The sequence below is a fragment of the Myodes glareolus genome, chromosome 5 (genome assembly GCF_982192425.1).
Source record: "Myodes glareolus chromosome 5, mMyoGla1.1, whole genome shotgun sequence".
Classification (NCBI taxonomy): Eukaryota; Metazoa; Chordata; class Mammalia; order Rodentia; family Cricetidae; genus Myodes; species Myodes glareolus.
Window position 1 is genome coordinate 44,743,340 of NC_142030.1, and position 24,681 is coordinate 44,768,020.

A 24,681-nucleotide genomic window follows, 5' to 3' on the forward strand; every position below is an offset into this window, starting at 1 on the left:
AGATAGCTCCTGATTTCCCAAACACCTTTCCCTCCAGTTCTCTCCCTTACCAGCGCCAGGCATCTCCTGACTTCCCATCAAGTCAGAATACCATTCCCTCTAGAGCTGTCCTTGTGCAGCTCCGGAGCTGAAACACTTGCTTACAGATCTCTCTAGGGACAGTTAGTTATAAAAAGCAGAATTATTCTGTGGTCATGCCAGGGTTCCATTCCCAGATCGTCCTCTCAGTCTGGGTTCAAAATGCTGCAGCAGAGAAGCTCCCTGTGTGAAGACGAGTCTGGTGGTACCCACGGAAATATAAAGGGCCTTGAAGATCCGTTTCCTGGTTTTCTATCTTACCTTTTCCAGACATTCTAAAAATCAATCAATAAGAAACCTTCCCTCTAGGGTTCTGGCTCGTCTCCTCCTTCTAGGGAAGTGTTAAAAAAAAAAAGTATACATAGCCTTTCTCTGATGTAGAATAATCCTCTTGTAGACTGTGAATATATGTTGCTGTGATTGGTTTAATTGAGAAGCTGACTGGCCAAATAGCTGAACAGGATAAAGTTAAGCAGAAAATTCAGACTGAGACTGATGGGAGGAGGAAGGGTGGAGGTGGGAGAATTGCCAGTCAGACAGAGAGTAAGCAAGACATGCTGAAGAGGTAAATTTCACGAGCCTTGGGGCAGCATGTAGATGAATAGAAATGGCTTAATTTAAGTTGTAAGAGCTAGTTAGTAATAAGCCGGAGCTATTGGCCAAGCATTTATATGTAATATTAAGTCTCAGTGTGGTGACTTGGAAGCAGGCTGGTGGGAAAGGAAAGCTCCAAGAGTTGTGACTTCTCAGAGCAACACAACTGAAAAATGAGAACTACGTTTCCTCTATAGATTGACAAAGAAACCTAAATGAACAAGAAAATGAGAAATAGCGAGGAGAAAAAAAAAAAAACAAGAACAAGACTCCTGGACTCCTCAGATTTAATGAACCGAAACTACAGAAATTCTGGGTTCACTTTTATCTTCAGAACACTCAGAAAGCACTTGCTGCAGGAGATACAGACATCGGTGGGCTGCTCCCAACTTTACCTCCAGACTGTCGCTAAGGACCCTTGGCCACCTAGACAGGCTCTAGCATCCAGGATCTAGCCTTGAGAGCCTACACTGGAGGGAGGCAGAAGAGATGACAGACGACAGTCCTGACACACAGACAGTGCTGAATTTCTCCCTAGAGAAACTCGGAGTGCGGTTATATGGACTGGTAAAGGCTCTCTAAAGTGCCTTCTGAAGCAAACTCACCATGTGCACTTGATTGTATGTTTAAGTGACGTGACTCTGAGAGGCCTGTGGGACTTACAGAGAGGTTAAAGCCACCCTTAACTATGTGGTAACCTAACTACCACAGGAGCTGAACCCATTTCCCACAACAAACTAAGAAAAAAAGTACTTGTGTTTTAATGTCACTAAAGAAAGAAAGAGGCCTCTGAATGGAGACAGGAGACCCAGGCAAGGGCAATTGCTGGTTAGGTTCCTGTGAACTGGGTTACTTGGGACAGAGAGAACTGAATTCATGCATCTGGAAAGGAAAAGGAAGAAAGAAAAGTATGTCGAAATCCAAGGAAGAGCTCTTATAGCAGAGAAGCCAAGGAAAAGAGTCTGGAGGTGGTCACCATCGGAAGCAGAATTGGGTAAAAACTGGCAAAGGGTTGGTGTGAGTGTTGGCAAGCACCGAGCCTTCCCAGCTGTAGGGACTTTGCTCACCGTGTTGTTTCTGGTCCACATGACCAATGCTGACTCAAAGAGGAAACGTATCAATAATGTCAGCCTCCAGTACAGATGCTGGAGCTTTCCCTGACCACAGATGTGTTCTAGGTGTGTCCATAGTAACCAAATGACCGCGGCTCTCCAATCTGTCCTTAGCCAGACTTAACAACTAGGTTCAGGCCCCAGGCAGCTATTCCAAATGAGCAAGCAACTCAACACATTTCTTCTACTTCTCCCAGGAAACCCTAGACCTGACTTGCCAAGGAGCGGGGCTGCTGCTCCATCAGATCCGGATTGGCAATTTCTGTCAAGTGACCAACAACCCATGAACTTGAATAAGAACAGGGCAATTAACCCCTTGTTGGGCAGATTCGGCTCCTCTCCCATAGGTTGGCATCTATGGAACACCCCAGGAACTGAGCTGAACTCCTCAGAGTCTCATCTGGTACCATCACCATCCTCCCTGGAACTTGCTAGAATTACTAATTTTGCAGCCCCATGCCAGCTCCATGGAAGTAGAAATTCTCCAGGCAGAGGACCAGAAGGTATTAGCATATCTTTCAGAGGGTTCTGTGTATTCTAATGTTTATAAGTCATCATTCTAGAAATAGGCTGGTTGCCAACAGGCCTGCCTTTCTTGCTCCCTGGGATTGCCTTTAAGTGACCACCTTTACCTAAGCTGATTTCTTAACTCTGCTCACCCAAGTCATCGCTATTGTTTTTTTGAGGAAAGAGTGTGAGGAGACCCTTTACACTCAATGGCGGAGCGCCTTCTCCAGACTTCATGCCTTCATCAGCAGGTGAGATGGAGACTCTTGACCCCGTGTGTCCATGGTAAGACTCTTCTTCCTTTCCCTTAAACACAGCCTCCATTCATTATCTTCATTGCATCTGCCAACACCAATGCTTCTGTGTCTTTATTACTTTGTGCAGGAACTCTCATCCCCATAGGCGCCTACAAACCCCATTTCTGATGGACTTTACCCCATTTCCCTACTCCTGACATATGTCTATGGAGTCCCCTGGAATTCATGGTGGGCAGCAGCAGCAAAAACCCCAAAAAACTCAACCTCTCTTTCCCCCCCGGTTCCCAGTGTTTTCTCCAACTTGCTGTGGTGGCAATTGACTGTCATTTGGATTCCTATGTAGTGGATCTCATGCCCCAAGGCCTGAAGGTGGAACTGGAGTCCCTCATGCTCCTCACTGCCACTTCCTGCCCATTTTTCCTCTGCCCCTCCTCCCTGACTGAGTGGCCAGCCTCCATTTTCTGGTCCACTGTTGACACCTTCTCCAGATTTGCACATTCATTCCTGTTCTCTTAGCTATCTCAGCATCCACTTCTTTGGCTGCATCCTAGATCTCATCAGGACCAGCGCTTCATCCATCCATGATCTCAGATCCAGGCATCCCACTCTCATCATCACTTCCTCTCCTTCAAGTTCACTTTCAGACAATTGCAACAGTGCTTCAACCCAGCCAGGACCTTGTTCATCTCACTGTTGTCTCTTTGTTTCCTAACCGGCCCAAGATTTGTGGCCTATTTTTAGATGACTCCCTTGTGCACAGTCAGGTCTCTTGCTCTACCCTCATGTTAGGCTCTCTCTCAGTGAGGAAAATAGAAATACAATTTGCATCAAGCTATTAACAGTCATAATACTTAATACTAGAAGCACATGGAGATTTAATGTTTCCTATAAATATATTATAGCTTCCTGTCCATTTTCTACCAAGCAAGTTACTCTCTCTCTCTCTCTCTCTCTCTCTCTCTCTCTCTTTCTCTCTCTCTCTTTTTACCATGATCAGGTCTCATCATCCTAGATTGACCTAGAATTTTCTATGTTGTCACAGATGACCTTGGTCCTGAGCTGGGATTACAGGTAAATTGCCAACATGCCCAGTTTCCGCAGTGCTAGGCAGAGAGAGAACAAACCCAAGACCTTGCACATGCCAACTGAGAAGATACCTCTGCCAACTGAGCTGCATCTCCAGTTCACGTGGTCACTATTTCATGTGTGATCAATCGTCAAATCTCCAGTACTTCCTTGTTTTCTTTGTGTGCCTTCATGCCCAGATCGTGACTTTGCTCTATATTCCACTGAACAACAAATACAATGAGAATAGAATGTCTTTAAAGATAAAGTCTTGTGTGGCTGAAGAGACGACTCAATAATTCAGAGCACTGGATGGTCTTGTAGATGACTGGGTTCAGTTCCTAGAACCCAATTGGTAGCTCCCAACCTTCTGTGGTCCAGTTCTAGAAGATCTGGTACCTTCTTCTGGTCTCCGTAAGCACTTCACACATTTCACTCATACACATAAAATAAAAATAAAAATAAATAGAACCTTTAAAAAAAGATACGGTCTTGCTACCTAGCTTAGGCTGACTTACATTTCTTCAGCTTCCCAAGGACTGGAAGTATGGATGTGACTCCCAGAAAGGAAAGAATTGATAAAGGTCTCAACCCTCCTCCTATTTCCTCCAGCTGCATCCAGATCCACGTGTGTTACCACCTCTGACACTAGTACGAAGACTCATTGCATGAGGCAGCCCCAGCACACACTCAGCAGGTCCCGTCTCTTCCTCCTACACGACTACACCATCCCAGCAGCCTTCTGCTCTGCTCTACTTCTTTGTCTTTTCCTGGTGTCCTAGGTTCTTCCCACCGGATGCCACCGTGTTTCTTCAATGCTTTCGCCTTCCAGTCACTGTGCTGTTCCTTTTGCTCTCTTTCCAGTTCAGCTCCTCGGAGGGGTTAACCTTACTCTCTGAATGCACTCTTTTCAAACCCCCTTCAGGCAAACTTTTGCCTGGATCACTCTCCTGAATTGGCCCTGGTCAAAGGTCTGTGGCTCTCACAGCTCAGTATACATCTTACGGATGTGTAAGGTGATCTGTTCTTTCTTCACAAAGCACCTGTATCACTTAGCTCCTGGATGTTCCCACTCTTGATTTTCATCCTACGTCACTGGTCATATCTTCACTGTCTTCCTTGCTAACTGTACCCAAAGTTCTCCATGCGATCTGAATTAGCCTGGTCAAAGTAGGTGGAGGAGGCAGGACCAGGAAGGTCTGTTCCCTGCACTCGTGTGTGTGTGTGTGTGTGTGTGTGTGTGTGTGTGTGTATGTGTGTGTGTGTGTGTGTGTGTCTAGTGCAGACCACCTCCATACAAGGTCTGCACCAAATAGCTCCTGCAAGCCCATTTCCGCCTAACCTATCTTCCTCTGATTCTCAGCTACCCCCATTACTGGAATCCTAATAAGAGAGAAGCTGTTTCTCCTGTTTTGACTAGTTAGCATACAAATCTAACGTGAAGATGTTAGTTAAGTGGCAAAAGACTAAGGAAAAGGGAAGAAGAACCGCTCCCTTCGGTGCTGGTAGTTATATAGACAGATTGACTTGTTTGTGACTTTTCTACCTGCAGATGAGGCAAAGTCACCCCCAAAGAGTATCTGTGACTTTGTGTATCACGTCTCTGGAATGAGACCATCAGAAACAGCTTTGACTCTCCTTCCTCCTCATCACAGACTCTATCAGAGTTTTCTGGCCTCTGTTTGGTTTGGTCCCCATTGGACTCAATGATGATCTACCTCTTCTTAGACTCTAAATGTCTTCCATTTGTGTTTTTCCCCAGGTCTCTATCCCACACACACTGAGACTAGTGCATCTGTGCCCAGCTCCAGGTCCTAAATGACAAATGCCAAACATAGTTAGGGCAAAACAGGATTCTCACACACACAAAAAAAAAAAATGCCGTGAGACCCTATGAGGTAACACATGTGTTCATTAGCAGGCTCAATGATTCTACAACACAATATCCTTCAGAACATATAGAACGCATACAATTTTATCAGTTGAATTAAGAAATAAATAGAGAAGTATAATCAAAGGTAATAAAGGGTACATAAGTTAGACAAATAGAGATGTTAATTCAAGGTCAAAGAAACAAGATAATTTTTAAACTAGGATTGGTGGAGTCTGATTAAATATATAAATGAAAGGGGGGAGGAAAATCAAGGGAAGTCAAATCTCCCACAAGCAGAAGGGAAAAGGATGTCTCCCTCTGAGAGCCTAAGGGACAATGAAGGGGCCAACATGGAGCATGTTCTTTCAGCCACACAGCTCAAGTGCTTGATATGCACCAACTCTATTTTGACATAACTCTGTGAAGCATAATCTATCATAATTCTTTTGTGTTTCTTGTTCTATGGATGATACACCTCACAGAGAGATATAACAACATCCTCAAGGTGAAAGACATGCCTAATGACAAAATCCAGGCAGTCAAATTCTAGCAGAGGGCTACTAACCACTCTGCGATAGTCTGTATCTATACATGGGCAGATGTAGTGACAAGTCGCCACGTCAATATTCTGTCTCAGTCATGTGAGCGCTCTCTCTAGGTCTTCCCCATGTCCTTCCTTAAAGGAACCCTTGAGAAGATCCTCAGAAGTTCTGTACAACAGAAAGAGAATGTGAGCCATAAATGTGAGACACATATGTCAATTTTGAGTTTTCTAAGTAGTTTTTAAAATGGAAGAAGAAGAAACAGGTGAAAATGAATTTTAACTTGTCATATCCAAAATATGACTCTTTCAATACTATACTTATAGGCAACTTTTCAAAGTTAGTTTAACAATGTTGTACATATTATAGAGACATGTGACATCTTTTTTTTCTTACAACTTTAAAAATACCCCATTGTATATTTTTAAACTTATAGCTCATCTCAGTTTAGACTAGCTATATTTTCATTGATCAATGACTGCCATATTAAAATGTGCAGTTGTTGGACCAGTGAGGGGCTCTGATCCTGTGCAGGGGTAAGTGTGTGAACCGGTGAGGGGACACACAATATTCCCGCCATCCTTATCTCCCTGGCTACTCCAAAGGGGCAGCTTCCCCCAGCTAATCCCTCTCTCCTGCTACGCCATCCCAGCTTTTGGCCTTGAACCCCTCCCCTCCCCTCTCCCTTTTTCAGGGTTTAAATTCCTCTATCTCAGCCAGGGTGGGCACCACGGGACTGGATAGGTGGTGAGTGCAAAGGGAAGGAAGTCCCTTTGTTCTAATAGCCTGCCTGCAGCTAGCTAAGACTGCAGGCAAAGTGATTCCTGGATAGTAAGGGTCACTAATCCAGTAGAAGAAGACCCAGCGGAGGGAAGAGCCATTGGAGAGCATCTGAAGGAAGAGATGGGCAGGCGCCAAGGCAAGAATTCCTCCAACAATCTGAAAAACAACATGAAATCACCAGATCCCAGCAATCTTACGACAGAAGGACTCGAACGCCCTATTCCGGAAGAAGTGGAAAACAGTGTCATTATGAAAGCAATAGAGTCTCTAAAACAGGGTATGAATAACTCACTTAAAAAAATAGAAGAGAAATATAACAAAAAAAATAATAGAAATGAGTAAAGAAATGGAAGACAAATATAACAAAAAGTTAGAAGAAATGAGTAAATTCGTAAATGATACCCTGGGAAACCAAGAAAAAGCAATCAAGCAGGTAATGGAATCAGTGCAAGAATTGAAAACTGAAATGGAGGCAGTGAAGAAAACACAATCCGAGGGCCGGCTGGATATGGAAAATCTAGGTAAACGAACGGAGACTACAGAATCAAGCTTAACCAATAGAATACAAGAGATAGAAGAACAAATCTCAGATTATGAAGACACCATAGAGAAAATAAACGCCCTGACCAAAGAAAACAGCAAATCCAACAAATTCTCATCACAAAACATTCAGGAAATATGGGACATAATAAAAAAACCAAATCTAAGAATAATAGGAGTAGAAGAAGGAGAAGAATTGCAGATCAAAGGTCCAGAAGATATATTCAACAAAATTATAGAAGAAAACTTTCCCAACCTAAAGAGGGATATTCCTATGAAGGTGCAAGAAGCATACAGAACACCGAATAGACTGGATCAGAAAAAAACGTCCCCTCGCCATATAATAATCAAAACACAAAGCAGTCAGATTAAAGAAAGAATATTAAGAGCTGCAAAGGAAAAAGGTCAAGTAACCTATAAAGGTAAACCTATCAGACTTACACCAGACTTCTCTATAGAAACCATGAAAGCCAGAAGGTCCTGGATAGAGGTACTGCAGAAATTAAGGGACCATGGATGCAAGCCCAGACTACTTTACCCAGCCAAGCTTTCGTTCACTATCAACGGAGAAAACAAAATATTCCAGGATAAAAACAAATTTAAACAATATGTAACTACTAATCCAGCCTTACAGAGAATACTAGAAGGAAAATTACATCCCAAGGAATCCAACACTGCCAACACTGACTACAATAATTCAGACATCTAGCGACCCTTCACTAGCACAATTCAAAGAAGGAAAACACATACACTCTATTACCACCAAAAAAATGACTGGAGTCAACAACCAATGGTCATTAATATCTCTTAATATCAATGGACTCAATTCACCTATAAAGAGGCACAGACTTAGAGATTGGATACGAAAACAGGATCCAACATTCTGCTGTTTACAAGAAACACACCTCAACCACAAAGACAGACACCTACTCAGAGTAAAGGGTTGGGAAAAGGTCTTCCAAGCAAATGGACCTAAGAAACAAGCAGGTGTGGCCATTCTAATATCTAACAAAATCGACTTCAAACTAAAATCAATCAGAAGAGATGGAGATGGACATTTCATACTCATAACAGGAACAACTCATCAGGAAGAAGTCTCAATCCTGAATATCTATGCCCCTAATGTAAAGGCACCCACATATGTAAAAGAAACTCCTCTAGAACTCAAGGCAGTCATCAAACCACACACGCTAATAGTAGGAGACTTCAACACTCCTCTCTCACCAATGGACAGGTCAATCAGACAGAAACCAAACAGAGAATTAAGAGATTTATTGGAGGTATTGAATCAAATGGACTTATCAGACATCTATAGAACACTCCACCCAAATAGGAAAGAATATACCTTCTTCTCTGCAGTTCATGGAACCTTCTCGAAGATTGACCACATACTCGGCAACAAAGCAAACTCCCACAGATACAAAAAAATATTAGTAACCACCTGTGTCTTGTCAGATCACGATGGATTAAAATTAGAATTCAACAACAATGCTACCCCCAGGAAGTCAACAAACTCATGGAAGTTGAACAGTCAACTACTAAATCACCCCTGGGTCAAGGACGAAATTAAGAAAGAAATTAAAGTCTTCCTTGAATTTAATGAAAACAAAGACACAACATACTCAAAACTATGGGACACTATGAAAGCAGTGCTAAGAGGAAAGTTCATAGCAATAGGTGCCCAAATAAAGAAAACGGAGAAAGCACACATTGGAGACCTAACAGCACACTTGAAAGCTCTAGAAAAAAAAGAAGCTGATTCACCCAGGAGGAGTAGAAGACTGGAAATAATCAAATTGAGGGCTGAAATCAACAAAATAGAAACAGAGAAAACAATCCAAAGAATCAATGAATCAAAAAGCTGGTTCTTGGAGAAAATCAACAAGATTGACAAACCCCTAGCCAAACTAATCAAATGGCAGAGAGAGCACATGCAAATTAATAGGATCAGAAATGAAAAGGGGGATATAACCACAGACTCAGAGGAAATTCAGAGAATCATTAGATCTTACTACGAAAGTTTATATGCCACAAAGTTAGAAAATGTAAAAGAAATGGACATTTTTTTAGATAAGTACCATATACCAAAGTTGAACCAAGAACAGGTGAACAATCTAAATAGACCTGTTAGTCATGAAGAACTAGAAGCTGTTATCAGAAATCTCCCTACCAAAAAAAGTCCAGGACCAGATGGTTTCAATGCAGAATTCTACCAGAATTTCCAGGAAGAGCTAATTCCTATACTCCTTAATGTATTCCATAATATAGAAACAGAAGAGTCATTGCCAAACTCCTTTTATGAAGCTACAGTTACCTTAATACCAAAACCACACAAAGACACAACCAAGAAAGAGAATTACAGGCCAATCTCACTCATGAACATCGACGCGAAAATTCTCAATAAAATCCTGGCAAACCGAATCCAGGAACACATTAGAAAAATTATCCATTATGATCAAGTAGGCTTCATCCCAGAGATGCAGGGATGGTTCAATATACGCAAATCTATCAATGTAATCCATCATATAAATAAACTGAAAGAAAAAAATCATATGATCATTTCATTGGATGCTGAAAAAGCATTTGACAAAATTCAACACCCATTTATGATAAAGGTGTTGGAGAGACTGGGGATACAAGGATCATACCTAAATATAATAAAAGCAATATACAGCAAGCCGACAGCTAACATCAAATTGAATGGAGAGAAACTCAAAGCCTTTCCACTAAAATCAGGAACACGACAAGGCTGTCCACTCTCTCCATACCTCTTCAATATAGTGCTTGAAGTTCTAGCAATAGCAATAAGACAACATAAGGAGATCAAGGGGATTCGAATTGGAAAGGATGAAGTTAAACTTTCGTTATTTGCTGACGATATGATAGTGTACATAAGTGACCCCAAAAACTCTACCAAAGAACTCCTACAGCTGATAAACACCTTTAGTAACGTGGCAGGATACAAGATCAACTCCAAAAAATCAGTGGCCCTCCTATACACGAAGGATAAAGAAGCTGAGAGGGAAATCAGAGAAACATCACCTTTCACGATAGCCACAAATAGCATAAAATATCTTGGGGTTACTCTAACCAAGGAAGTGAAAGACCTATTTGACAAGAACTTTAAGTCTTTGAAGAAAGAAATTGAGGAGGATACCAGAAAATGGAAAGATCTCCCTTGTTCTTGGATTGGGAGGATCAACATAGTAAAAATGGCAATTCTACCAAAAGCAATCTATAGATTCAATGCAATCCCCATCAAAATCCCATCAAACTTCTTCACAGACCTTGAGAAAACAATAATCAAGTTTATTTGGAAAAACAAAAAAACCCAGGATAGCCAAAACAATCTTATACAATAAAGGAACTTCAGGAGGCATTACCATCCCTGACTTCAAACTCTATTACAGAGCTACAGTATTGAAAACAGCTTGGTATTGGCATAAGAACAGAGAAGTCGACCTATGGAATCGAATAGAAGACCCGGATATTAACCCACAAACCTATGAGCACCTAATTTTTGACAAGGGAGCTAAAGGTATACAATGGAAGAAGGAAAGCATCTTTAACAAATGGTGCTGGCATAACTGGATGTCAACCTGTAGAAGGATGAAAGTAGATCCATACCTATCACCATGCACAAAACTCAGATCCAAATGGATTAAAGACATCAACATTAATCCGTCCACTTTGAACCTGATAGAAGAGAAAGTGGGAAGTAGTCTACAAGATTTAGGCACAGGAGGCCTCTTCCTAAGTAGGACCCCAGCAGCACAGACAATAAGAGAAACAATGAATAAATGGGATCTACTGAAACTGAGAAGCTTCTGTAAAGCAAAGGACACTGTCAGTAAGACAAAAAGGCTGCCTTCTGACTGGGAGAAGATCTTCACCAACCCCTCATCAGACAAAGGTCTGATCTCCAAAATATACAAAGAACTCAAGAAACTAGGCACTAAATCTCTAAATAACCCAATTAAAAAATGGGGTACTGAACTGAACAGAGAATTCACAACAGATGAACTTCGAATGGCCAGAAGACACTTAAGGTCATGCTCAACCTCCTTAGTGATCAGGGAAATGCAAATCAAAACCACTTTGAGATACCATCTTACACCTGTCAGAATAGCTAAAGTCAAAAACACCAATGATAGCCTATGCTGGAGAGGATGTGGGGTGAGGGGAACACTCATCCATTGTTGGTGGGAATGCAAACTTGTGCAGCCACTGTGGAAATCAGTGTGGCGGTTTCTCAGGAAACTGGGAGTCAACCTCCCTCAGGACCCAGCAATTCCACTCTTGGGAATTTACCCTAGAGATTCCCTAGCATACAACAAAAGCATTTGTTCAACTATGTTCATAGCAGCACTATTTGTAATAGCCAGAACCTGGAAACAGCCGAGGTGCCCCTCAATAGAAGAATGGTTAAAAAAGGTGTGGAACATATACACGTTAGAGTTTTACTCAGCGGTAAAAAATAATGACTTCTTGAATTTTGCATGCAAATGGATGGACATAGAAAACGCTTTACTGAGTGAGGTAAGCCAGACCCAAAAAGAGGAACACGGTATGTATTCACTCATAAGTGGATTCTAACCATAATTTAAAGGTATTTGAGCCTATTTTTCGTGATCCTAGAGAAGCTAAATAAGAAGACGATCCTGATGAAGATTATTTAGCTATCCGCCAGGAGGTAGGAAATAGTCAAGAGTCCCAGGTAACCTTGGGTGCATGGGGGGGGGTAGGAGGGTTGTTGGAAGGGGAGAGGGTTAGAGAGAAGGGAGTAGGGGAGGAATGGAGAAAGCTCGGTTGACCGGGATGGGGGGAAGGGAGGAAGGATGAATAAGGGATCAGGGAAGAATATATTTCAACTAAGGGAGTCATCTTAGGGTTTATAGGAAACTTGATTATATATGGGATCCCAGGTCCAAGGAGAGATCCCCAGATTGTTCTCTGGACAGAGGAGAGGGTGCCTGAACCGGCCTTGGCCCACAACCATACTGATGAATATTTTGCATGTCACCATAGAACCCTCATCTGGCGATAGATGGAGATGGAGGCGGAGAACCACGTTGGAACACTGGACCTAGCTCCCTAGGTCCAAATGAGAGGCAGAAGGAAAGAGATCGTGAGCAATGAAGGCAAGGGCACAGGAAACCTTCATCCGACGTTGGATGGCGATACAGATGGAGACCCATATTGGAACACCGAACTGAGCACTCCACAGTCCAAATGAGGAACAGAATGATGAAGAAAATAAAAAAAGTAATCAGGACTGCGAGGGATGCGAGCACCCACTGATACAAGGGGACTGATATAATGGGAGTTCACCAAGGCCTGTTGGACTGGGACTGAAGGAGGACATGATCCAGCCAGATTCTCTGAATGTGGCTGGCCCGGAGCCTTTTTGAAAAGCCGTTGACAATGACACTGGGACTTGCTTCCTCTGCATGTACTGGATTTTGGCGCTCCAGTCTGTTTGGACTCTCACCTTCCCTGGACCTGGAGGGAGGGGGGGAGGAACTCGGGCTTCCCACAGGGCAGGAAACCCTGACTGCTCTGGGGGATGGAGAGGGAGGGGGAGAGGGAGTGGGAGGAGTGGGAGGGTGGTGGGAGGAGGGGCTGAAATGGAAACTTTTATAATTTAATAATAATAAAAAAAATGTGCAGTTGTTGACTGGAATAATGAGAAATGAAGATATGGATAGAGACGAAGCCTTGAGGAAGAAATCTGGAGCACCTGTGGTTTATCTAGTTAAGAGAAACAATTAATAGAACTAAAAAGCAAAACAAGGTTCACATTGAAATAAGACAATATAAACCTACATAAAAACCTACATGAATATGTACGCTTGTCTATGTGCTTGTATGTGTAGAAACACATACTCTTGGCTCAACACCAATAACTGGTAAGCCTGCAACTGGCTTAATTTGAAAGCAATAAACGTGACATATTTGTGTTAGCCACTTTTCACCGCTGTGACAAAATGCCTTGCAAAGCCACCTCAACAAAGGCAGTGTTTGCTTTGGCTCACAGTTTCAGAGACTTCTCCTCATGGTTGGCTGGCCATGTTAAACTTAGGCACGTGCCAAGGGAGACGCATTGTGGAATAGGAGCATGGCAGCCAAGAAGAGGAGAAAGAATGAGGGATGGTCTGGAGAACAAACTATATTCTTCAGAGACATGAAATTCACGATACGCTTCCTCCAGCTACAACCTACCTCCATTTTCAACCATCTCCCCAAAATGCCATCAAATTATGAACCCATGAGTTGATTTATGATTGATTAGGCCAGAAGTTTCTCCAAAACTCTGTCTCTTAGCATTGCCCTGGGGTTCAAGCCTTTAACACCCGATTTAGATCCAAACACCTCTCCCCAATACCATGCCTGGGCAACCTGAGGCAGGATGAAGTCTCTCTTCATCAGGGAATTCACCACCTGTTCTCTCACCTACCCCTGTCTAGCTTCCAGTTATGTTGGATCCTGTCCTGCTGTGAACAGTTTCTTCTAGAGTCTAAGACTCCAGTCTCTTTGTGCCCCCCTCCATCTCTCTCTTCAGTCTGTTGGTCATCACTCCTGTTATCAAACACTTGTGGATTAACACCCAGACATGCCTTGGCACTGCCCTTCCGCTTTGCACAATGGTCAGTGTTTTATTAGCATAAAACCACATCCTAATGAAACACACAAGAAATGATTTTTTTAGCCACCCACCATCTAGCACAACATCCTTCTTTTGATTCGACCTCTCTTCTTTATTTAAAGCATGTCATCTTTATAGCAGTGATTGCTCAGGGAGGATCCATGATCCGGAGGACTGTTCAAGTCATTTCGGTTAAGAAACGCATGGCAGCTTCCCTGGATGCAAAATTGTAGGACAGGAGTTGGAAAGAAATCCAAATGGCTGAGGCGACGTGAATCTACAAATATATTTGAAAATACTCTAGCAATAAAATAGCAATAAAACTGAATCTTCTTTCCAGGCTAAGAAGCATTATCACAGGCATTGGTGGCCAGAATCACCCCTTTTCCGAGCTGAAATTTATCATCATTTGATCAAAAACCAAAGATCTTTTCATTTTCCCCCTACAGTCAGTGCCTCCATTTCAAAGGCCGCTCACTGTTTCTGATCTGATATCAATCAGGCGGACTCAATACGCACAGAAGAAAAGAGAACCGCTTCCCAGATGCTGCTGCCTCCTCTTCCAGAAACACACACTGCAGGGGCCTAGCTGCTAAAACACCACTACTCAGTGCAGAAAGGTGGGCCCGGGGGCTCGAGAAAGCAAGCTTTGTATGGAGAATGCGCAATATCTACCAAAAGGAGCAAAGATATCAAGTTCAGGGTGGAAATTTGTCTGATGTGGCTAGATGAATCCCTTTGTTTCCAACCCAATCACACTCCTAAGACCAGGCTTCTTAAACGAAAACTGCCAGGATATCAGCGGAGGTACACATAAGACATTGGAGCTAGCCAGGAATTCAAACACACAAAAATATGTTCAGATACAGACTACATGCCAGGGCCTGCACAATCATTCTCAAAGCGTGGTAAGCCAGAGTCTGGAAAGGTGACCAGCTGTTAGGAGCACTGGCAGCTGGACGTATTCAATCCCAGCTTCACCATAGAGGCTTCCAACCTGTAACTCCAATTCCAGGGAGATCTAATGCCCTATTCTGGTCCCCAATGGCATCATACACACAGGTAGTGCACAGACATACATGAAGGCAAAAGGTTCGTATATAGAAAATAAAAGTGAAAAAATGCATCAAGCCCCACAACTCTCTCAGCCTGAAGAAAGAATGGCACGAATCCGGTGTGTGTCCACACTGCACCCTCCGCTGAGGAACTTCCAGCATTCTGCTTCTTGCTCCTGCAGGGCTGCAGGCTTCATCCTGTGAGACAACACCAGCTAGCGTCCACAACAGAACTGATTGCTTTCTGGGTATAAGGGACCTCAGGAATTTTATCACAGAAGCAGCCACGTCATGGCAACAAAGTAGGAGTAAAATAAGATTCACCTCATTTGACTTTTTTTGTGAATGAATTCATTTTAGCCATTTTTAAAAGTAGAAGTAACACACTCTCACTGAAGACACACATAGTCTGCATTCTGTGCTGTGCTCATTTGGAATTCATTCACTCTTTCCCATCTGCCAAACAAATGTCTATGATTTTCCACCAAGATTTTCATACTTTTTATAAAATAATACTCTATATACTATTTTCAACAATTTATATCTTGTCATTAAAAAAAAAGCATCACACCCATGCCTATAGATCTAGGGGTATGCATTGCATTTGACTTTAGCAAATTTCAATTTATTTCTCTAGAGATGAACATTAAGGACTCGTTCCAAGTTTCTGGTTACTGTTGTTATCTACTTTTAAAAACACTGTAATGTAGGGAGCGAAGGAAGCCCCGAGGGAGAGAAGGCAGAGTGAATGTGGTGTTGACATTGGCACAGCCATGCCCTCAAGGACCCCCAAGACCTAAGATCAATGGGACAATTTGGCAAAGCCATTGTACACATGACCCAGGATGATTGCTAACATCTATGCTTGACTAAGCAGTGTGCACAAAATCTAGCAGCTGCAGTTTTCTTCTTCCAGATGTTACAGCCTGAGATGGCTTGCCTACAGAGACCTGCAACCAAGATGAGTTAACCCCTGTTCTTGTTCTGTGCTTGCTAAGGTTCAGGTTGCCGTGGTAGCAGTTGCAGAACCCTCCTGATCCCAAGCTCACTCTCCGTGTCTCGTGCATCCGTGATTTCTTCATTTGCTCACCGACCCAGAGGGTTCCAGGACCCAATTCATGACTGGGTATCTCTACAATAGATTTACTTCTGTTGGTGCCTTGCGTACACATAGTAGAAGCCATGATACAATAAGATGTAGCCCGAACATGACAAGAGCTCAGGGGTGCTGCACATTGTTTATAACAGTCGTATTGCTTATTACCAAGTATATAATCCTGTAGATGCTGATAAACTCCTACACAGACAGAACTGACAGGCCTCTTTTCAAGATACAGGAAGTGTGTACCAGCCAGCGAAGCTCCATTACGCCCCTGCCTAACCAAATCTGCCTCCATACCGTAGATCAGCCATCCTCCTGATGTCTGCTTTGTCATTTGCTACACTTGAATCATAAGGTTTGTATCCTCTTGATCTGGCTTCTTTAGCTCAACACACTAGGTTATTCCACTTTATTATATGGATAAAATCATAGCAAGCATTTCTCTTTCTCCTCTTGTGAATGTAAAGCGGACATTCATCCACCAAGCTACATTCCAGCCATTCAAAAACAATCTTCTCTTTCAAGACAAGATCTCCTAAGTTGACCAGGCTGACCACACAGTTGTGATCTTCCTGCCTCTGACTCTTGAGCAGCAGCAAAGTACAGGATGCAGTACCAACTCTTTCCAGTGCATGGGCTGTGTTTTGTTGAAAACACTTAAACTGTTGCTGATACTGTGTGGTAATATATTAATCCATTTTTTTTCTTATTTCCAAGACAGGGTTTCTCTGTGTAGCCCTGCTGGTCCTGGAACTCACTCTGCAGACCAGGTTGGCCTTGAACTCACAGAGATCTGCATATTTTTGCTTCCCAAGTGCAGGGATTAAAAGCAAGCACCACCACCACCACCCAGAAAATATGGTGGTTCTTTACCACAGGAAATAGCTGCCTGAACAGCATTTTAACTCTTTAAGTTAATTTTGTTAGATACTGCCAGCTACCCTCACAGTAGATGACAGGGTTCATTCACCATTTCCCCAAACTTACTTCATCCTGACTGAGCAGAGAATTTTCCCTTAAATAGCAAGCACCTGAACAAGGGATCTCTTTGGACTCATAGTTCAGAGGAATGAAATCCATCATGAATGGAAAAGAACAGTAGAAGGAACAAGCTAGCCCACAGAAGTAAAGAAAGGGGAAGTAGGAACCAGGAAGTAGAAACGGGGGCATCTTGAAGTCTAACTGGCTTTCTACTTCCCCCCTTTTTCATCCAGTCTGGGACTCCTGCCGTGGATGGTGCTACACACATTTAGAGTAGCTCTTTCTGCCTCAATTAACTTTCCCTGAACACTTCCTCACAGACACACCAGATTGTGCTTCATTTTTGCCCTGAAGACCTAGATGTCTCTTCAGTCAATAAAGCTGTCAACTGATTTAACAATCACAGAAAAAACTCCTAGGTGATGAGAAGCTGAGCGAGGCATGCTTCTTAGTCCTTCTGTGGTTTTTCTGAACAGAGAAGAGAGCCCTGCAGTTATCGAGGCTGGAGGTTTCCGTGCGGTACAACAGGGAAAATCAGACTTAGGAGGTCAAGTTAAAGCAGGTACTGATTTCACAAAAGGGTTAGCTGGATTTGGGGGGGGGGGCGTGGGAGAGCTGGGCAATAGTGGCGCACACTATTAATTCGAGCACTTGGGAGCAGAGGTAGGTGGACCTCTGTGAGTTTGAGGGCAGCCTGGTCTACATAAGTGAATTCTAGGTCCCAGAACAGACAGAGCTACATAGTGAGACCCTGTCTCAGAAAAAGAGAGAGAGGAAGAGAAGGGAAAGAGTGTTCTAGACAGACATATGAGACTAAGCAAAGTCTAAGTGCTCACATTAAAAAAAATTGTAGGGATAGAACAGGGTCCTCCCAGATGCACACACACACACACACACACACATGTACACACAGAAGCATATATGAACACACAAATGATATATGAACTGATGAAATTTGAATAAAATCTACAAATCAAATGCTACTATATCAAAGCTAAGCTTACTGATTTTGGTAACTTCTCTATAAATAAGAATCTTAGTTTTTAGGAAATACCCATTAAAATTTGGGAGCTAGAAAAAGAATGGTGTTCACAACATATTCTCAAATAGTGATGGAAAAAGAAAACAGGAAAACAATAGGTAGTAGGTAGGTAGGTAGCTAGATAAACAGATGATAGACAATAGAGCAAACATGGGAAGATTGTAAAAAACTGGTGAATCTAAATGAAGAACATATGAGGGCTTCCATACCAAACTTTTAATTTTTCTGTAAATTTAAAATTATTTAAAGGTAGAAATTTCTTGTTCGAGATAGTGGCTCAGGAGTCTGCAGCAGGAAGGCCAGAAGTTCCAGGCCCTTTCTGGGCAATTTAGAAAACTCTGTGTTGTTTCAAGATAAAACAAAAAAACAAAAACCCATGATTAAAGTGGCGTGACGTCAGTGGTAGTTGACAGAGTGCCTGTCTATCTCCAATGGAGAAGGGAAGGTTCTTGGAGAGGGAAAGAAAAAGGGAGGAGAGAAACAAAAACAAATACTTTTAATTAATACTCAGAATACAAAACTGTTGGAGGAGGGGGCTGCTTGTTCATCCTGGCCACTCAGAACCGAAATAACAACTCAGAAACTGTATTAATTAAATCACTGCTTGGCCCATTAGCTCTAACTTCTTTTTGGCTAACTCTTACATATTAATTTAACCCATTTCTATTAATCTGTGTATGGCCATGTGGCTGTGGCTTACTAGCTAAAGTTCTTGCATCTGTCTCCAGCTGGGCTACATGGCATCTCTCTGAATCTGCTTTTCTTTCTCCCAGCATACAGCCTAGGTTTCCTGCCTAGTTCTCTTCTTCTCTGCCATAGGCTCAAAGCAGTTCCTTATTCATTAACCAATAAAAGCAACACACAGACAGAAGGACCTCCCACACCACAAAACCCTAACATGGTGAGTCAAGAAGCAAGGCAGCTTCAAGGGCGCTAAGCAGGCCCTGAGAGAACCGCACAGTACCTCTGAGGGTGCAACCCCAACATGATGCAGTCACAATCTTCCTGACCCTGTCTCCCAACATTGTCGCACGCACCAAGGCCCAAGTTTCCAGAGTACGGATCTCGTTCAGTTTGTATTCCAACCCTGCCAACGAGTTCCAGAGCTTAGAAGCCCCATGTGGGAACTGAGCTTGGCAGAGAAGTCCTGACAGGAAGCATTGGTATGACGAATGTCTCTGAAAACTTTCCCCTATTCAGTCACTACGATGGCAACATTTTCTAAAGAAATTTCATTTTAAAATTTCTTCAGAGACCAGGGGTTGAGGATGTAGCTCAGCTGGTACAGTACTCGCCTAGCACAAGGCTCCGGCTTCAATGCCCAGCACCATATAAAACCAGGCATCATGGTGCATGCCAGTAATTCTGTATTCAGGAAGTAGAGGCAGGAGGATCAGAAGTTCAAGGCCAGTCATAGTGAGTTTGAGATCAGCCCTGTCTTCCTAAGCACACACATGTGCGCACGCGTACACACACACACACACCCCAAAAAATTGTTGTGGGACGATCTTTTTGTACACTGTGAAGATGTATCACTCTGATTGGTTTCATAAAAAGCTGAATGGCCAATAGCAAGACAGAATTTCCAGGCCCAGGTTGCTGGAAGAAGAAGGCAGAGATGCCAGGAGACACAGAGCAGGCAACATGGGCATTACAAGTAAAGGTAATCAAGCCACATAAAGAAAGTAGATTAAAATGTATGAGTTAATTTCAGTTATAAGAGCTAGCTAAAAACAAGCCCAAGCTATTGGCCAAGCTTTCATAATTGCCAAAAGGTCTCTGTGTCGTGATCTGGGAGCTGACTAGAGGAACAGAGAAAGATCTGTTATAAAAAAATAAAATTTATTAAAATATTATTATCTATAAGTCCTTTGTATTATTATATCAGAATGAGGCTGAATATTGATAAAGAACAGAAATTTATTTCTACTCTGGGAGCAGGAGAGTCCAATATAAAGGTCGCAGCGAGTCTCCTCGTTTGGTAGGGATAATTGGCTGGTTCTGAATCAGTGTCTCAAGGATGCATCCTCCTGAAGGCAGAAGCATGGAAGGGAGAAGAGAAAAATAGTCTACTGTGTAGTCTGGTTTTTTTGTGTTGTTGTTGTTGTTGTTGTTGTTGTTGTTGTTCGTTTGGTTCCTCACATTGTTATCCAAACTAGCCTCGACCTAAAGGTCTACCACCCTCAGTCCCAGCTTCCCAAATGCTGGGATTACAGGCATGTACCACCAAACTCAGAACAAAGCTTCCTTTTTGATGATTTTATTTTTATTAGTCTATGATCACATGTAGATGTGCATGTGCATATGGATATGTGCGTGTAAGGCCAGCGCTGTAATACCTTCTAGAACTGAAGATACAGAAGGCTGTAACCTACCTGAAATGGGCCCTCTAGAAGAAGAGTAAGCTCTTAACTGCTTTCTCCAACCCTGGAAGCCTCTTTTCTGAGAGACTTAATCCCACCTCTGATGGGAAGACCCTTCACAAATATGACCCCACTCTTTAGATGAGCACTTTGGAAGAGTCAAGGTCACACCACAACCACAGCAACAGGAGTGGGAGTAGACACACCTTCCCGCCACCAAAACAATGTATTTGAACACCTGCTTCAGATTAAAAGCACCCAGCCAGAAGCTAGAGATGTTTTATTCAGCACAGCAGTGAAGGTGTTGCGTAGACTCCAGCTGTGCCTCACTGCAGCAGCTGAGCCAGAAGGGCAGGGTGACTGAAGGGCTGACTCATCAGCCCTGTTCCCAGCAGCTCAGACACAGTCATCCAGTCAGGCTCACCAACACCAAGCAAAAGCACCTTCTAAACCTGACCATGCTGTCTTTCAGCTAGGAGGATACAGGATAAGTAGGAAGTGAAAGGGGGACAAACTATTTGTGAGTGCCCAGGACCTGCGAGAAAAATATGCAAGCAATTTTAGATATTTCTAGACTTCTACACAGACATTCTAAAATACCTCCAAAAAACTTGTATATTCAGCCATGAGACAGAAATTAAATATATGAGTGGGTGTTTAATCAGAACGACAGTAACTGTTAAATTTGCTACTTATTGTTAGAGAGTGTGTTGGTCTGAATGAGAATGGCTCCCATAGGCTCATATATTTGAATGATTGGCCCCGGTTGGTGGAACTGTTTGGTAAGGATTAGGAACTGTGGTCTTGTTGGAGGAGGTGTGTCACTGTGGGCAGGCTTTGAGATTTCAAGAGCCCATCTATTCCCAGTTCACTCTCTCATTTCCTGCTTCTGGAGCAGGTTGTGAGCGCTTGTGGACTGCTTGTTTGCCTGCTGTCATGGTCCCCACCAGGAGTGCCGTGGACTCTCACCTCTGAAACTGTAAGACCCAAATTAACTCTTTCTTCTGTGAGTCGCTGTGGTCCTGGTACCTATAGCAATAGGAAATTAAGACAGAAAAGAAAAGGTTCAAATCAAGAAGTTCAGGGGGGAAACCTATAGGACAAAAATCGATAAGGAAGGTAAAGGAATCAAATACTAAAGATAAGAAAACACACATCCCAGCACGCTGCATGTGGATTCAGAAGGATCCTGAGTTGAAGGCCAGACTCAGCTACACAGTGATTGAGGTCAGTCTGGGCAGCATGAGGCTCTGCCTAAAGACAAAGAAAAGTAGAGAAATAGCAACATAAAAATAATGCCAAAAGTTTTATTTTAGAATATAAGGAGAGGTAAGAAGGCTAAGACTCCTGATCAAGCAAACAAAGCAACAGAACACACACAGCTGAGAAGCGATACAGGCAATATAAAAAGCACAGAGATCTTGTTTTATTCTAAGCAAGTTTTTTTGTAACCTGAAGCTAAAAAAAAAAAAAAATGAAACACTTAAGAAAATGGCTTATAGTCTTGAAATAGGTGTAGCTGCTCCAATCGCAGTGAAGTTGGGCTGGGAGTGTAGCCCAGAGATAGCCCATCCATCCAACAAGCCAGAGGCCATGGGCTTGATTCCAAGCACAATAAAATCAATCATTTAGTGAATTTAAAAATAGAAAACAGGAATGAAATGACTATGTAAAAACCAAAATAAATAAAAATTGCCTCTGGCTTTAGTCTATTTGCCAAAGACATCTGCTCCTCTTCCTATTCTGGCTTTTACTTGCTCCTTGCACTTTAGACAAATTTACACTCTAAATAAAATTCACACATTTATGAATTCATACAATTCATACATTGTCTTTTTACTTAGCATAGTGAGGAAGGCAAGCGTAGAGATAGCTGGGAGACCTGGGAAACTGTTCTTGGGAAAGAAACCAATTCATCTCCTTCCTTGAACAATAACACCTGCACTACCCTCAGCTTGGGGTGGGACACATCCTGGCAAAGGAGAGACTAAAGAGCCCAACTTACACCATGTGGGACACCAGCACTGTGAAAACTAATCCAGCCTTGAAGCATATGGAGGATCGGAATGTTTATATGCCTGAAATTATGGAATGTATGACCTATTTACACACAGATGGTCCAGAGTTACGCAACAGCCCTCCCGTGGATAGGGTACCGATCCACCCCCATTCCATGCGTTGGAATCTGCTGCAGACCCAGAAAGAACCCCAGAAAGGAACTGGGGTACTTGAGCTAAACCTGCTCTGCCCACTCACTCTGTGGAGTGTGCTCGCTGCTCTTACCCTTGCATTTAGTGACTCAACCCCTCCGCTGCGGCTTCCCTGTGTCCTGTTAAAAATGCAAGAAACCTGAACACTGACGCAGAGGAACCTTGGGACCCCTCCGGAAACCAGACGCGCAACTGTACCCTCTCATGGGACTAAAGCTCCTCCTCTGTGATGGTCGTGAGAGCTGGAAAGCATCGACTCTTACTAGGGTGCTAATATTAGATGTGTACATGGTTAATGCTTTCTTGGTTTTGAAACTGCCACCCAGTTCAACTTCTCTGTCCGTTAATAATTTTCTCCTTGGGGGGATTTTCTTCGTCCTCCTTGACTCACTCTGTGAAAGGAATTTTACCTGGAACAGCGATGTCGCTTTCCCAAAATTTATGCCACCCACACTTAACACCAAGAACTTGACAGTTTCTCTCTCCAACTGTGCCCTCGCCAGTGTCTGAGTGAGTCACGCCATTTATGAACTAAAAGAAAAAAAAAAAAAGAACTCCGTTCGTGAACACAGTGTCTCAATTGAAACGTCTGTGAACTAGTGACGCCATTACAAGTAGGTATTATTTTCATTTCCTGTTCTAGATTACCCTGTTCATATGATGAAATCCTTTTCACCTTAAACTTTAAAAGAACTCCTACAGGATAAGAAGCTAGTCTTTTGCTTGCTGTGATTGCCACGTGCTTTTCCTACTCCTCTTTAACTTTCAGAGTGAGCACCACTGTGAATAAAATACTCTGAGATTTTCTTCAGGTCTTTAACTTTTAATCAAAAATGTTCCGTATTTCTTTTTTATAGCTTCGCAATTCTTAAAAATAAAATTAATTAATTTTCTAATGGCAAAAATCTTAACCACCCACTATAGGAAATTTGATATTTTTAAGAAAAGAAAATCATATCACATTTTTTTAGAAATTCAGAAAGAATTTAATATTAGGAAATTTATTAATGAGTTTATACTAATATATCTATTAAGATAAATCACATGATCTATGTAGATGTCCCCAGATAATAAAATAATAGTAGTCTCCAATATAAGAAAAAACAAATTCTGTATAAAAAAATACAAGTAAAGAAAGTAAGATTAGCACAGGCAGAAGTAAAATGGAGAGCAGAGACACAATGGAGGAAGTGAATGAAACCAAAGCCAGTTGCTTGAAAGAATCAAAAAAGCTGAAGAGCCTTTACCTAGACGAGCAAATAACAGGAAAGACTAGACGACTGACCTCCAGAATGACGAGGAACATAACTGCTGACCTCACATAAGCAAAACAGAGACTGAAGGAATCCCGTGAGCAAGTGCACAGCAGCCAGTGACCCAGACAAGGCGAGCATGGGTTCTCAGGGATGCAGACCTGACGAAACAACTCTACAAACAGAAAACGAGAGCGAAGCTACACAGAGACTAAGTTAGAAATCAAGACTTCTACCCAGAAAACCCTAGCCCAGATAAAAAAGGAACGCCCTTGCCCACAAACTTCCCCCCTCAAAACAAATAAGAAGAAAATAGAAAACCAGAGCAATGGGGACCTAATTAACTCATTCCGTGAGGTGGGATCCTGGCAGCCACACCAATAACACCACAAAGAAATAAAGCTACCAAGCAGGATTTGCGGTGAAGGCAGATACAAATAAGCTCACTCCAATGTGAAGAACAGAACTGAGATGCGTATATAAGAGCTTACACACATATTCAAGCAAGATTTACCTGGGAATACAGCTTTTCCAGCATACAAAGATATCTCTAGGTTTTGTGCCATAGTACAAGGTTAAAGAACAGAAATCAAATGATCCAAATGATCGGCAAATGCACAAAAAGTGTTTGACGCTGTAGGAACTGATCTGAGCAGTAAGCATTCTCAGTCTTTAAAA

The 24,681-nt window shown here is 42.5% G+C and overlaps 1 long non-coding RNA gene across 1 annotated transcript; it reads right to left on the bottom strand.

The window, feature by feature from the left end:
• Window positions 1-20,079: 20,079 nt before the first annotated feature.
• On the bottom strand, window positions 20,080-24,180 carry LOC125391909 (uncharacterized). Its single transcript, XR_007229316.3, has 4 exons — window positions 24,036-24,180; window positions 23,161-23,281; window positions 21,510-21,569; window positions 20,080-20,207 (listed from the first exon to the last, which is right to left on the bottom strand). It is a non-coding gene; the product is annotated as an uncharacterized LOC125391909 (long non-coding RNA).
• Between the last annotated feature and the right edge of the window lie 501 nt (window positions 24,181-24,681).